This window comes from Megascapheus bottae, unplaced genomic scaffold (assembly GCF_031878675.1).
Source record: "Megascapheus bottae isolate mThoBot1 unplaced genomic scaffold, mThoBot2.hap1 HAP1_SCAFFOLD_79, whole genome shotgun sequence".
Lineage (NCBI taxonomy): Eukaryota > Metazoa > Chordata > Mammalia > Rodentia > Geomyidae > Megascapheus > Megascapheus bottae.
Genome location: NW_028327439.1, coordinates 79,335 through 91,979, shown reverse-complemented (window position 1 = coordinate 91,979; position 12,645 = coordinate 79,335). Strand labels below are relative to the sequence as shown.

Sequence of the window (12,645 nt, the reverse complement as noted above, 5' to 3'; positions counted from 1 at the left end):
GAGCAATGAAATGAGATACATCGGGATAAACACAGGCCCAAAAAGATTCTCCTGTCTTCATCATCATCTCTTGATATACACATCTGACATGTAGTTGGGCAGAATTTTGTTTAAGGCTTGAAATACACCTTGGAGGTGGGCCATTATAGGAAAACATATTTCAAATTAAAACTTCCCTAAGTACTAGTCTTTTCTCATTTTGAGAGAGAGAGGGGGGAGGGAGGGAGGGAGGGAGGGAAGGAGAGAGAGAGGGGGGAGGGAGGAGGGAGAGAGAGAGGGGGGAGGGAGGGTGGGAGGGAAAGAGAGAGAGAGAAAGAGGAAGAAGAAGGAGGAAGAGGAGGAGGAGGAGGAGGAGGAGGAGGAGGAGGAGGAGGTGGTGGTGTAGGAGGAGGAGGATCAATGCTGGTGTTGTATCCTCTAGCTGGAGATAATGGAGCACCTGCAGAGTAGTTTCTTACCCTGCTGGGGCTTCCATCAAAACACTGAATTGGCTTTGGCCACCACAATAGATTAGGAATAAGAAGAATTCTTGATATTTATTCTTAAGACAGCTAAGGTTTTAGAAAGGTAGCTGCAGATATTACATCCAATGCATCTTAGAAAAATATCAAAAATCCTGTATTGTCATCAATACTTCCAAGAAAGTTCTCTAATCTAAATCACTTTCCTTTCTTTGACTATACTTTCATGTGTGTCTGTACCTACATTCATGTTAATATCTATAAGTGTACCTAGGTGAGTGGTGCATATATGTTCAGAACATACCCTTCATTGTTGTTAAGTTCATCACGTTTTGTTGTGGTATCAGACAAGATATCGCTACAGGATGAAAACAAAGAACATTGTCAGGTATCTTCTAGACTTGATTACATATCCCCCCATATTTCTCCAATAACCATCAAGCAACCGTTCAAAAATGTTTTGTTCTACTTCTATGTATTTCAATATATTCTGTAGTTTATCTAGCTGTCTATTTCTACTGGAATTCCATCATGGGATGATAGCATGCAGTAATACAATCATTTCTTTTTTCCCATATATTTTTTGTAATTAATAGAAGGGTTACATTATATTCACCAGATTGAAGGTGCATCACTTCACATACATTGATACCCTTTCTCATGTCTTGGTCCCCATTTCCCTCCCCTCCCCCTGGAATATTATCTTGTTTTTCCCCCTTCCCTATCTGTTTTCAAATAACCAAATATACCTATATACAATATATCAGATAAGGTGAAATACTGTAACAATATGAGATAACCAAGGTACAGCAAAAGAGATGAGAGATAACAGTACATTAAGGACAACAATCACTCATTATATGGCTTTTGTTTCTATATCCTGGAGGTCCTTTCATTTAGCGTCATACGACATGGACTTATATATCTAGGTTTTGTTCTATTGTATATCTCTGCTAGGGGAGCTCAAGGTTTCTACTGATTATGACAAATGAGGGACACCATAGAGCCTATGTTCCTTTGAGTCTGACTTACTTCACTTAATATGATTTTTTTCTAAGTGTTTCCATTTCCTTCCAAATGGGGCGATGTTGTTCTTCCTGACAGCAGCATAGAATTCCATTGTGTATAAATACCACATCTTGTTGATCCACTCATCAACTGAGGGGCATCTGGGTTGGTTCCATTCTTTGCTATGGTAACTAGTGCTGCAATGAACATCGCTGTGCTAGTGGCTTTACTATGTCCTTGTTTCTGGACGGTTGGGTAGATGCCAAGTAGTGGAATTGCTGGATCATAGGGGAGTTCTATGTCTAGATAAGTAGGACTGCGTTAAACTGCAGAGGTTTTGTATGGCAAAGGACATAGCTAGAAAATTAACTAGACAACCTACAGAGTGGGAGAAGATCTTCACTAACCATACAACAGACAAAGGCCTCATATCTAAAATGTATCAACAGCTCAAAAAAAATGAATCATTTCAAAACTAATCTGCAAAGAAACAACCATCTAGTAAACAGACAAACCAAAGACTTAAGAGTCTTCTCTGAAGAAGAAATATGAATGGCCTATGGACACATGAAGAAATGCTCGACATCTCTGGCCATAAAAGAAATGCAAATCAAAACAACTCTAAAGTTCCACCTCACTCCAGTTAGAATGGCCGTGATTGAGAAATCTAATAACAACAGATGCTGGAGAGGATGTGGACAGGAGGAATCACATTACTCCACTGTTGGTGGGAGTTCAAATTCCTTCAACCACTATGGAAAGCAGTATGGCATTTCTTCAAAAGACTAAACAGAGCTCCCCCAATCATTTCTTATGTGTATCTATTAAGACTTCCTTTATACTCTACAAAGAAAACCGTTCGTATAGTTACATTGTAATAGAGAAGGAAAAGAACAATTCTGCCTTTGTGCTGTAAATGTTATTTCCTTGGAGAAAGCTTGGGGAGTGCTGGGATGATACTTATTCTGTGACTGTTGAGTGGAATATTAGGCAGATATGTGCTTCCATTGGCTATATGTCATCGGTTGAATCGGTTGTGGATTCTATGGAGAGGATCGAACATGGTTGTCATCCATCTCCTCATTTATGTGCAGCGGTGTCTGTTGTGTGAAATTGGGTGCATTGAGGCTTAGCTGCCTTTTTGTTGCTAATCATTGCAGTATCTTTAGCCACATGAAGACACTTTCATCTTGTATTATTTTCAAGTTTTCTTTGTTACATAGAAATACATTTTCATTTTCTTCCTTTTCAGCTCCATTCTGGGAATACCTTTTTCCATCCTTTCACATCAACCTGTACTTGTCTTTGCTAAGGAGGTGAACTTCTTTTGGGGATATTTTTGTGCTGGAACTACTAGGGCTTCAGCTTAGGGATTGGTTGCTCTTCCTTAGGTTTCTCAATCAATTCTGGTACTCTACCACTTGAACCATACTTTCAGCTTTTTGCAAGTTAAATGGAAATCACAATCTCATACATTTCCTGCCTATGCTGTCTTTGAACCATGGTCTTCATGAGATCTCAACAGTACTGACCATTACAGGCATGAGACACCATTGCCCAGAATCTGTGTCGTCTACCTTGACTGAGGTAAAAAGTCCCAGGTGTATAGTATTCATGAGGTACATAGTATACATGATTCCATAATTTCAGCAAAGCAGTGCCAATATATATATATATATATATATATATATATATATGTATAAAAACACACACATGGAGAATTCTTAGGTGAGTCTCCTGTCTCCTGGAATTTATCATTTGTTTAGATATAAGACTCTTCTTGGGGTGGCTACATAAAGACAATCGCATTTGGAACAGCATGAGGTAGTGGTAGGCAAGAAGCAGAGGTGACTTCAGAAAGTTCAGTGAAGCTAAGAATCCTACAAGTGCTCTTCCCTCTCAGGTAGTGTTGTCCCTATGTTAGGTGGGTGCCCCAGGCCTTCACAAGTTCCTTCATCATTCCTGATGGAGCTTCTCTCACAGCCCTATAAAGTCTTGATATGTCTTCACAGAGATGAAACACTAAACATTGAGTTTTTCGGCTGTTTTGCTTTGTTTAGTTGGTTTTGTCCTTCTAGTCCTGGGTCTTGAACTCAGGGTGTGGGCACTGTCCTTGAGCTGTTGCAATCTATCACTCTACCACAACCTACCACTATAGCAGCACTTCTGAGTTTTTCTATGTGCATGTAGTACCTAGGAATCAAACCTGGGGTTTCCTGTGTGCTAGATAGGCAATCTAATAGTAGACCACCCACTCAGACCAGTTGTTTATTTTTTTCTTTTATTTCCTTTCTTTCTTAGTTTCACTCCCTTCCTTCCATCCTTCCTTCTTCCCTCCCTTTCCCCATCTCTCTGTCTCTGTCTCTCTGTCTGTCTCTATCTGTCTCTCTCTGTCTGTCTTTTTTCTTTCTTTCTTTTTCCTTCACCTGGCTTGATACTTGATTTTTGGGGAGAATGCGGTGGGCATTGGTCCAGAGTCTTATACTCAGGGCTTGGCTGCTCTCCCAGAAGTCTTCAGCTCAAAGCTTGTGCTATGCTCCTGGAGCCATAGCTGCACTTCCAGTTTTCTGATGATTAATTAGAGTCTCCTGGAGTTTTGTGCTTTGGTGACTTTGAACTGCAGTCCTCAAATCTCAGCCTCCTGAATAGCTAGGATTGCAGGGGTCAGCCAATGGCACCCAGTGATACTTGACAATTTTTTAATGAAATATATTAACTGTAAAGTGAGATGACTCAAGACTTGAGCTGTGGCATTCACAATCAAATCAAATGTCAGTGACAACATTGATTTGTCTTTTCAATCAGCTGCAGTTTGGAGGTGTAAATGCCCTCAATCCACCCAGTTTGCTGATTCCTTCATCTCATCCATTCTTCAGCATCATCTTGAAGCTTCTGTCTCAGATGGGATTCAGAAACCATAGTCCTGAGGCAGGAGCTCGATCCTTGGGATTAGAATTGTGGCCCTCACTTCACTTGGTAGAAGCACCATAGCAGAAGCACTCTGGCAGGATAATGAATACTTCTAGGATTTTAGTTTCATTGTTTTCTGCTAAAGAGTCTTCAGAAAACAGTGGAGCCTCCTACATCCTATTACCTCCAAATAAAATAATTAAATCACTACTGCTTTGTAAAACTTAAGAGAACTTTAATCTCCCTGAGAGAGTCCACATGAAGTATCTAAGTGACAAATGAAGGAATGATGATTCCCTCAATAAGAAAATCACTCCCCCCTTCCCTCCTCCCCCTTCTTCCTTCTTCTCCTCTTCCTGCCACTTTCTCCCCCTACTCTTTTTCTTCTGTGTCTTCATCCTTTATGTCTTCCCTTTGTCCAATTGTCTTTCTCTTGCATTGTAATGGGGATTGGACCCAAGAACTTGCCCATGCTAGACACTTAAATGACTTGCTACACATATCCTATCTCAAACCAAAGACAGAGGAATAGTCTGTCCTGCTTCAGTGAGGAAAATGCTGTGAAGTCTAGACACTGGCCGTCTCCCTTCCCAGCCCTTCCAGTCCCTGTGACCACCCCAACCAAGATGGCCTCTAGAGTGCAAGTTGCTGAAGTGTGTCACATTTTCTAAGACATGGAAGTTTAAAAATTCTCCACACCAGAATAAAGCAAGAAAAGGAAGAAGGTTGTCCTTTTTTGTCTCATTGCAGACAAAACTTACATCATTGTTGAAGAAGGCAAAGTAATTTTGGATGGAGATGTTGGTGTTATCATAACTGATCCTTTCAAGCATTTTGGGGGAGTGCTTCTTGAAACAGGTTGTCACTATGCTTTGTATGATGCAAGCTTTGAAACCACAAATTCTAAAAGAGTTGATATTTTTGTGGGAGAAAAAAAGTCAAATGATCTGTGTGAACTCCATGCCATTACAAAGAAGCTTCAAGGCATAAAGCATGAATGTCAAGCAAATGGGCTGGAAGACCTCAACATGCTTGTATTGCTGAAAAGCTAGGTGGGTCATTAATTGTGCCTTCTGAAGGGTGCCCTGTTTAGACCATCATTCAGTGCCACAAATTAAAGCTTCCATGTTTAATGTTATCCTCTTGCTACCTAAGTAAAGCAAATTTACCTAGCACAGGGTTTTGCTGGGGGGAAGCTGTCTTGTCATCTTCTAGAGTAAACTAAGATATATAAATATGTGGGGAAAATAGCCATAAATATATCTAGAGTCTAAAGTTAAAAACAAAATCTTGGTGCAGGAGTGCGGGAGTTGGATGGCGGGAGGTGAGGTTCCTGGTTTCAGAGAAGATGACAGAGGAACTGGATTTCATAGGGCAAGACTCAGTGAGGAGGTGGTCCTAACTCTTGCAGAGCTCATTGAAAGGCTGGAGCAGGCCTGGAGGATGCAAAATTTGCTCCTGAACTTCTGGAAAGCAAGTGTGAAATTGTAGAATGCGTCACAGAACAGCTGGATCACATGGAAGAAAATCTCAAAGAGCCAAAAAGGAAGATCTGAAGGTTAGTATACGTCAAATGGAGATGGAGAGAATCCGTTATGTCCTTAGCAGCTGCTTGCAGTATTGACTCACAATGATAGAGAAGTTTTTCCCTTACATTCTAGAGAAGGAGAAGACAGGATCCTGAAGGGGAACCTTGCAGCCTTTCTCCAGAGGAATTTCCCTTCACCAAAGGGCACATGGCTCACAAGGACACTTATCTTAAAAATGTCACCTTAAAGCACATGCCTCCCAACTTACAGAAGGTGGACCTCTAGAGGGTAGTTACCAAACTAGATCCAGACTCATATGTGTTTCTGAGAGTAAAAGAACAGCAATAAAATAGTTTGGTAGAACCCGAATCAGATGAGCAGATGGATTGAATGAGGACTCCCAACACTTGATCCAGTATTGTTCCTCTGATTGCTTCTGGAGCAGTGCAGCTAATTTAAAAATAACCAAGTGTGAAGACACAGAACCCCAGAAAACATGAGAAAGCCTATGCCTCAGAACACTAAGGAGCTATTGCTCCTGACAGCAGGCTTTTCTCCCATTGCTGTGGGCCAGTAAGAATGGCAGGAATGCTACACTTCCATCTCAGCCAGCATCAGTGGGTGGGGCCCTTGCTCTTTTTGTTCTGAATATGAGGCAAATAAACAAGTCTGTATACCTTTTCAAAATAAAATTCTTTGAAAAATAAAGAATAATTCTTTAAAAAAATCTTAATTGTGAGAAGACTTTAAGAACAGTGTTGAAAGAAATCTATGGATACTTGGATGCCAATGCAGTGATCTCCATGTTTGCTTCTTTATACACAGACTCACACACATACACACACACACACATACACACACACACACACACACACACACACACACACACACACACACACTGAACTTTCTATCTTACATTTTAAATGGTAATCCACTTGTAGGTACTCTTTCGGTTTCTACTTCAGTTTTGCTAAAGAATAAAAAGGAATGCAAAAGAAACCATGTCAGTTTGGGTCAAGTTAGTTATAATTAATGTTTAACTAGCAAGCTGATCTTCTAAACTTTACACGTAGCAATCTACCATGTCATCTGTTCTAGAAAATGATTCTAATTGATCATATCAGGCCTGTGAAGACAGAAGATTTCAACCTGGTTATAGTTCTGCATGCCTGTAATCAATGCACACTGAACGCAGGAGAAGAAAGATCATTCCAGGAGAGCTCAGAGTACCTTGAGACCATGGATTAACAACAGCAGCAAAATGCCGAAAGATGTATTGTTGAACTTCTTATTTTTACTACAATAGGACTTTATAGGCTAGCAATGAGGACCTCAGAAAATAGTATTATAAAAGTATCTTTATTAAAAAGTGAAAGATTTATACAATCTGAAGAGAAACCAAACTACATGACTCTGATGATAAAATGTCATCATCATATTCATAAAAATCTCACCATAATGTGGAATTAGGCAGACAGGCTCACAAGATGACCTAGGACTGGTTAAAGAAGAGCTTATGTGTGATCCTCGACTTTGCTCCACAAAGGATTCTTTCTTTAGCATAAATTTTCAGTCAAAAACCTGATTACATATGAACCAATCGATTTTCACTGCTCATGTCATATTGCTACTTCATATGACACCATACATATTAGTAGCTAAAATCAGAAGATAAGTGAATTCGGTCACCATTTAATTAGAATAAAAATGATACGGCTTGAGATAAGTGCCTTCCCAAGCAGGCTTCTAAATGAGATCACATCCAACTTCCACTCACCACACAGCCATGTGAGAGGCATGTGTGACAGGCTGACCCTTCCTGATGTATGCTTCTTTCATTTTCCTAGCAGCACTGGTGTTCCCGCACAGGATCTTTACTTTCTGCCATGCGCTGCATCACGCCTGCCACCAGTCCTTTCATGGTGTTGGTGTTTCTTTGTGTCCAAGTGCTCAGCTCCAGCCATGTGTATGTGCATACTTATGAGTACATGTGTCTGTACATATATATATATATAATATGAACATAAACTTCCACCTCTACACTTGTCTTGGTTTATATCTTACCTTTCCGTCACATTGCCATCATCAGGTGCTGGACAAGGATCATGTGCAGTTGTGCTAAAGTAACAAAAACTCCTATGGTCACATATCACATGAATACGGAAGAGTTCAAATTCTGGGTCAAATTCTGATGCAGGTCCTACATTCATGCACTGTTTTCCCTATAACTGGTTCTCTTCTCACGTTGATTTGAAATAAATGCAACCTTACAGTTTCAGACCATGAAGAAATACACTTGATGACACAAAAATGACAGTTAGCATGACTGGCATTCTGGGAGTGAGTATGTTTCTACTTCAGTGTGTCATTAAGGAGGACAGGTGCAAGGTCATCTCCAAAAGAGAAAACAACCACATTACTCACCAAGCCAGCAAAGAAATTTGGCCTCAAATCACTAAGGGGAAGGCGGGCTCATCGACTATCCATGACTTTCCTCACATCTAATCAAAACCTCCAGTTTTTCCAAGTAACTACAGTTAGATGAGAAAAAGTAGCTACAGACTCATTTCTGATCTGAAAACTTCAGTGTCCTTCATTCACATGCTGGGGAAATCATCAGAGTGACTTGGAGCAAGGAACTTTTGTGTAGTCCCTCTATTGAACATTTATTCCCATGTCAATCCATCACTTTGAAACTTATCAAACACTTTTCCATGCAAATAAGTGTGAGTATTAGGGGAAGGGAAAAATTTAATCTGAGACAATTAGATAGAACAAAATCTTTATGTTCATGACTTACAACTAAGTGAAAGCAGTGCTCTTAGCTTTTTGTGTTTTCTCCCTAATGGCCCTCTGTTTTCTCAGTCCAAATTTCCTCTTTCTTCCTAGTTAAGTTCCAGGTTCTCCACTCCTTGTGCCAACTTTTTATTGCCATCATTATAAATATCTACCTTGCTCTAATATTTTGTGTGGCACAAGGTTGAGCCTTTTCAGTGTGTAACAGACTTGGATAAGAACAAGTCTTGCATGGTGGCAGAGCAAGACACAGTGCCATTGTAGACACTAATTTCACAATGACAGGGCTCTGAACTATCAGGGATGCATGCATGATCTTGATCTTATACATGCAGCTCTGTGCAGACTCAGTAGCCTCTATTTTTGTTTCTTTTACTTTTCTGCACATAGGATCTGCTCCTTTGGTCCAATCAATTACAGACTCACAAGTTGGAAACGTCATGTTTTTTAGAGGAATATGTTACTAATGTTAACAATGTACTTGAAGCATATTGTCATGACTGAGTCTTTTTCCAACGCTTCAATGGTATTAGAAAAGAAAGTGATCCACAAATCTCTCAGGGGCTGAGATCTGAGCACCATGGTTCAAAGCCAACCCAGCCATGAAAATCCATGACTCTTTTGTCCAATTTACCACCGGAAAACTCAAGGTGGCGCTGTGGCACAAGCGGTAGAGCACTAATAGGGACAGCACCCAGTTCAAGCCAATGAATTACCAAAATAAAAAATAAAAAGTGAGAGAGAGGGAGAAAGAAAAGTATACCATAACCCAACAAATCTACCTACTCTAGTAGATAATGACTTCTTGTTCACGTTCAACTCACTTCAGAAGAACTCAAGACTTACATATCATCTAATTATCATCTAATATTCCCTGCTGCTGCTCCTGCTCTTCAGATAGGAATAAGAAAAAGCAGTCTAGAAGTAAGGCTCCCCCTCAGTATGAATGTGGGCCTTTCAGGGTTTAAGCATTCAAAAGAAGGAAGGATCACCTCTTAGCTACTGGTGCTAGGCCTACTTTTTGGTTTCAGCAAAGGATTCCCAGGTCCCTTGCTACATTCGGAGTAGCTGACAGGCACCGTGATAATCTAAGCATTTGGGCGCTAGTCGTTGCCTTCATAGCACACCATGAGCGAGTGTCTTTGGACAGGTTCTATCATTTCTATTGAGTTTCAAAACACATCATGATTACATTCAATATTGATAAGCAGTGCTTTTGTACCCTGAAGATATCATTGGGCAAAACGAGTTATCACTTACATGACAAAAAAAATCAACTCACCAACTACTGATGTCTTCATTGGAATGAACTATAACAGCTCTTAAGCCACTATCCTCACTGTGGACATATTAAAAACACCCGATAATTAACTGGGAAAATGTGGGAATTAATCATGCATTTTTTTCCAGAACACTAAGTTAGGAAACTAAGGTCTTGTGAATGCAACACAAAAATGCTGCCAACAGAGCTTCATCTCTACCATTTTTGTCCCTGCCACTCCTGCCACTACTGAGATCTCACCCCAGAGCCCTGTCCTTGCTACTCCTTTGCTCATGGTATGGTGACAATTTGGGCCTATAATGAGAAATGCTAATCTAAGGGTTTTGGGTGCTAGTATTTGTCTTCACAGCACACCGAGAACCACTGTCTTTTGATCTGCTCTATCATTTTCTACTTAGTTTGAAAACATGTCATGATTTTGTGTGATATGAACAGGCAGTCCTGTGTGCTCTGAAAAGCCATCATTTTCCAAAACGATTTATCAATTAGATGAAAAATGAATCAACTTACAGTAAATGAAAAAAAACTCTAGAATACAGAAACAAGAGCTTTAACTTGTGTGATTGTTGTTCTTAATGTAGTATGTTATTTCTCTTTTCCTTTTCCCCCTTAATTGTTAATCTCATATTGTTATTGTATCTGAAAAGTTACCTGGAATATTACATATGTTTATTTGAAATAGGAGAGGGAGGGGATAAAGCAAGTTGATTGGAAAGGTCTAGGGGAAGGGAAATGGGATGAAAACATAAACAGGTGTATCAATGTGTGAGAAGAAATTCACCTACTATCTGGGGAAAATAAGTGTAAACACTCTATACATGATCCCCAAAATAAAAAAAATTAACTCACGCAGTACTGATGTCTTTGTTTGAATGAACAACAACAGTGGTTAAGTTGCTGTCTTTGCTGTGGACAAATTGAAACATATAAAAACTAAGTAGGACAATGTGGGAAGGAATGTTGTATTTATAACAATATTAGGTTAGAAAACTATAGCTTGTGCATGCTACACAGATGCTCTGTCAAATGTACTATGCCTCTATCTCCTCTGTCTCTGCCAAAACTTCTCTCCAGTACTGAACTCTGAACTCAGAGCCCTGTCCTTGCAACTCCTATGGTGATGGCATGGTGATCCCTCCTACCTAGGCTTGCCTGTTCAATGACACTTCCCCTTAGGATTTCACCAGAATGGTAGATGGATGTGTAGACTTGGGTTCACAGGTGTGATTCTGTCTACAGTGGGGTGAAGAGCAGAGGATAGCAATATGAAGCCTTCCAGAGTATTCCTTCTGGCAGAAGTCCATCTCCACTGAATGAGCAAAATGCATTGCATGTGTGAATGAGGAAGAAGAGATACAGTGATAAACAAGAAAGTAAAATATTCCTGGAGCCCTGACTTGAAGCCATAGTATCCGAATATTGCCACTCTGCCACACACATGTGGACATGATTGATCTATCTCTCTCTGTCTCCTACCTCTTTCATTGTAAACATAAATTTATTCACAAACCCTGTATTCACAGATGTGAGCAGTAAGGAGCTTGACATAATGCTGTGGAGCCATCTGTCTATCCAATCGAAATGGTGTCCATAAAGTACTCACACTGTCACAAACCTTACAACCACAGTTTTGAAAAGTTGGCATTAATGCACAATGAAAATAATATGTATAATTTAAGGTCTAGGCCTACAGAAAGTCTATAACCATCAAAGAACTGGACATAGCCAACAGAATATGGAAAGGACCGAACAAACATGTAGCCACTTCGATCTGACACTTGTATTTCTTCACCTGTGAAGAAATTGTTATGGCAGGAAATAAATGCATAGGGTTCTGTGTCTTTGCCATCAGACCAAAGGAACACATCCAGTTGTAGTAGGATCTCATACACTGCCAATGTGGGGGGTTTTAGGCGTTTCCCTTCACTGCTCCCTACAATAGCAAAACACTTTTGTGCAACTCATTTCTCATTTACTCATCAAAATGGAAAAGGGGCAATCTGACAGACAGAAGGTACACTGACAATATTTGGAAACTACCCAGAAATGATCAATCTGTTTCATAACATTTATATTTATGTATGTTTATCTACTTGTAGATATCTGACCTTTGCTTGAATTCTTCCATCCCAAGATCTGGTGGGTCATTTTTATCCAAGCTAAAGAGAATTAAATTATAGATAATCAAATACCATGTGCAATCATAGTTTTACGTTTTCACTCAGTGTAGTAAGTTAATCTAAGACTAACAAATTTGTAGAAATCAAAACTTTTACATATTTAGCTAAATGAACAAAGGAATTTAATTTGGTATAGGGGAGTTACATTTTATCATTTCAAAAGAAATCTTTTATGCATGGTCAAACAATTTTTCTCTCTTAGTAAACCTAATGCACTGCTCCCTACAATAGCAAAACACTTTTGTGCAACTCATTTCTCATTTATTCATCAAAATCAAAAAGGTATAATATGACAGACAGAAGATACACTGACAATACTTGGAAATTTCCCAGAAATGATCAATATGTTTCCTAACATATACTTATACACATTGATCTGTATGTCTATATCTGACCTTTGCTTGAATTCTTCTGTCCCAAATTCTGTTGGATCATTTTTATCCAAGCTAAAGAGCATTAAATTATATACAGTCAAATAC

General features: G+C 39.5%; 1 long non-coding RNA gene and 1 pseudogene across 1 annotated transcript; one reads left to right on the top strand and one right to left on the bottom strand.

Moving 5' to 3' along the window:
* Nucleotides 1-5,005: 5,005 nt before the first annotated feature.
* LOC150039828 (destrin pseudogene) lies at nt 5,006-5,472 on the top strand (annotated as a pseudogene).
* Nucleotides 5,473-7,978: 2,506 nt separating this feature from the next.
* On the bottom strand, nt 7,979-10,891 carry LOC150039827 (uncharacterized). Its single transcript, XR_016534202.1, has 3 exons — nt 10,836-10,891; nt 9,987-10,043; nt 7,979-8,026 (listed from the first exon to the last, which is right to left on the bottom strand). It is a non-coding gene; the product is annotated as an uncharacterized LOC150039827 (long non-coding RNA).
* Nucleotides 10,892-12,645: the final 1,754 nt, after the last annotated feature.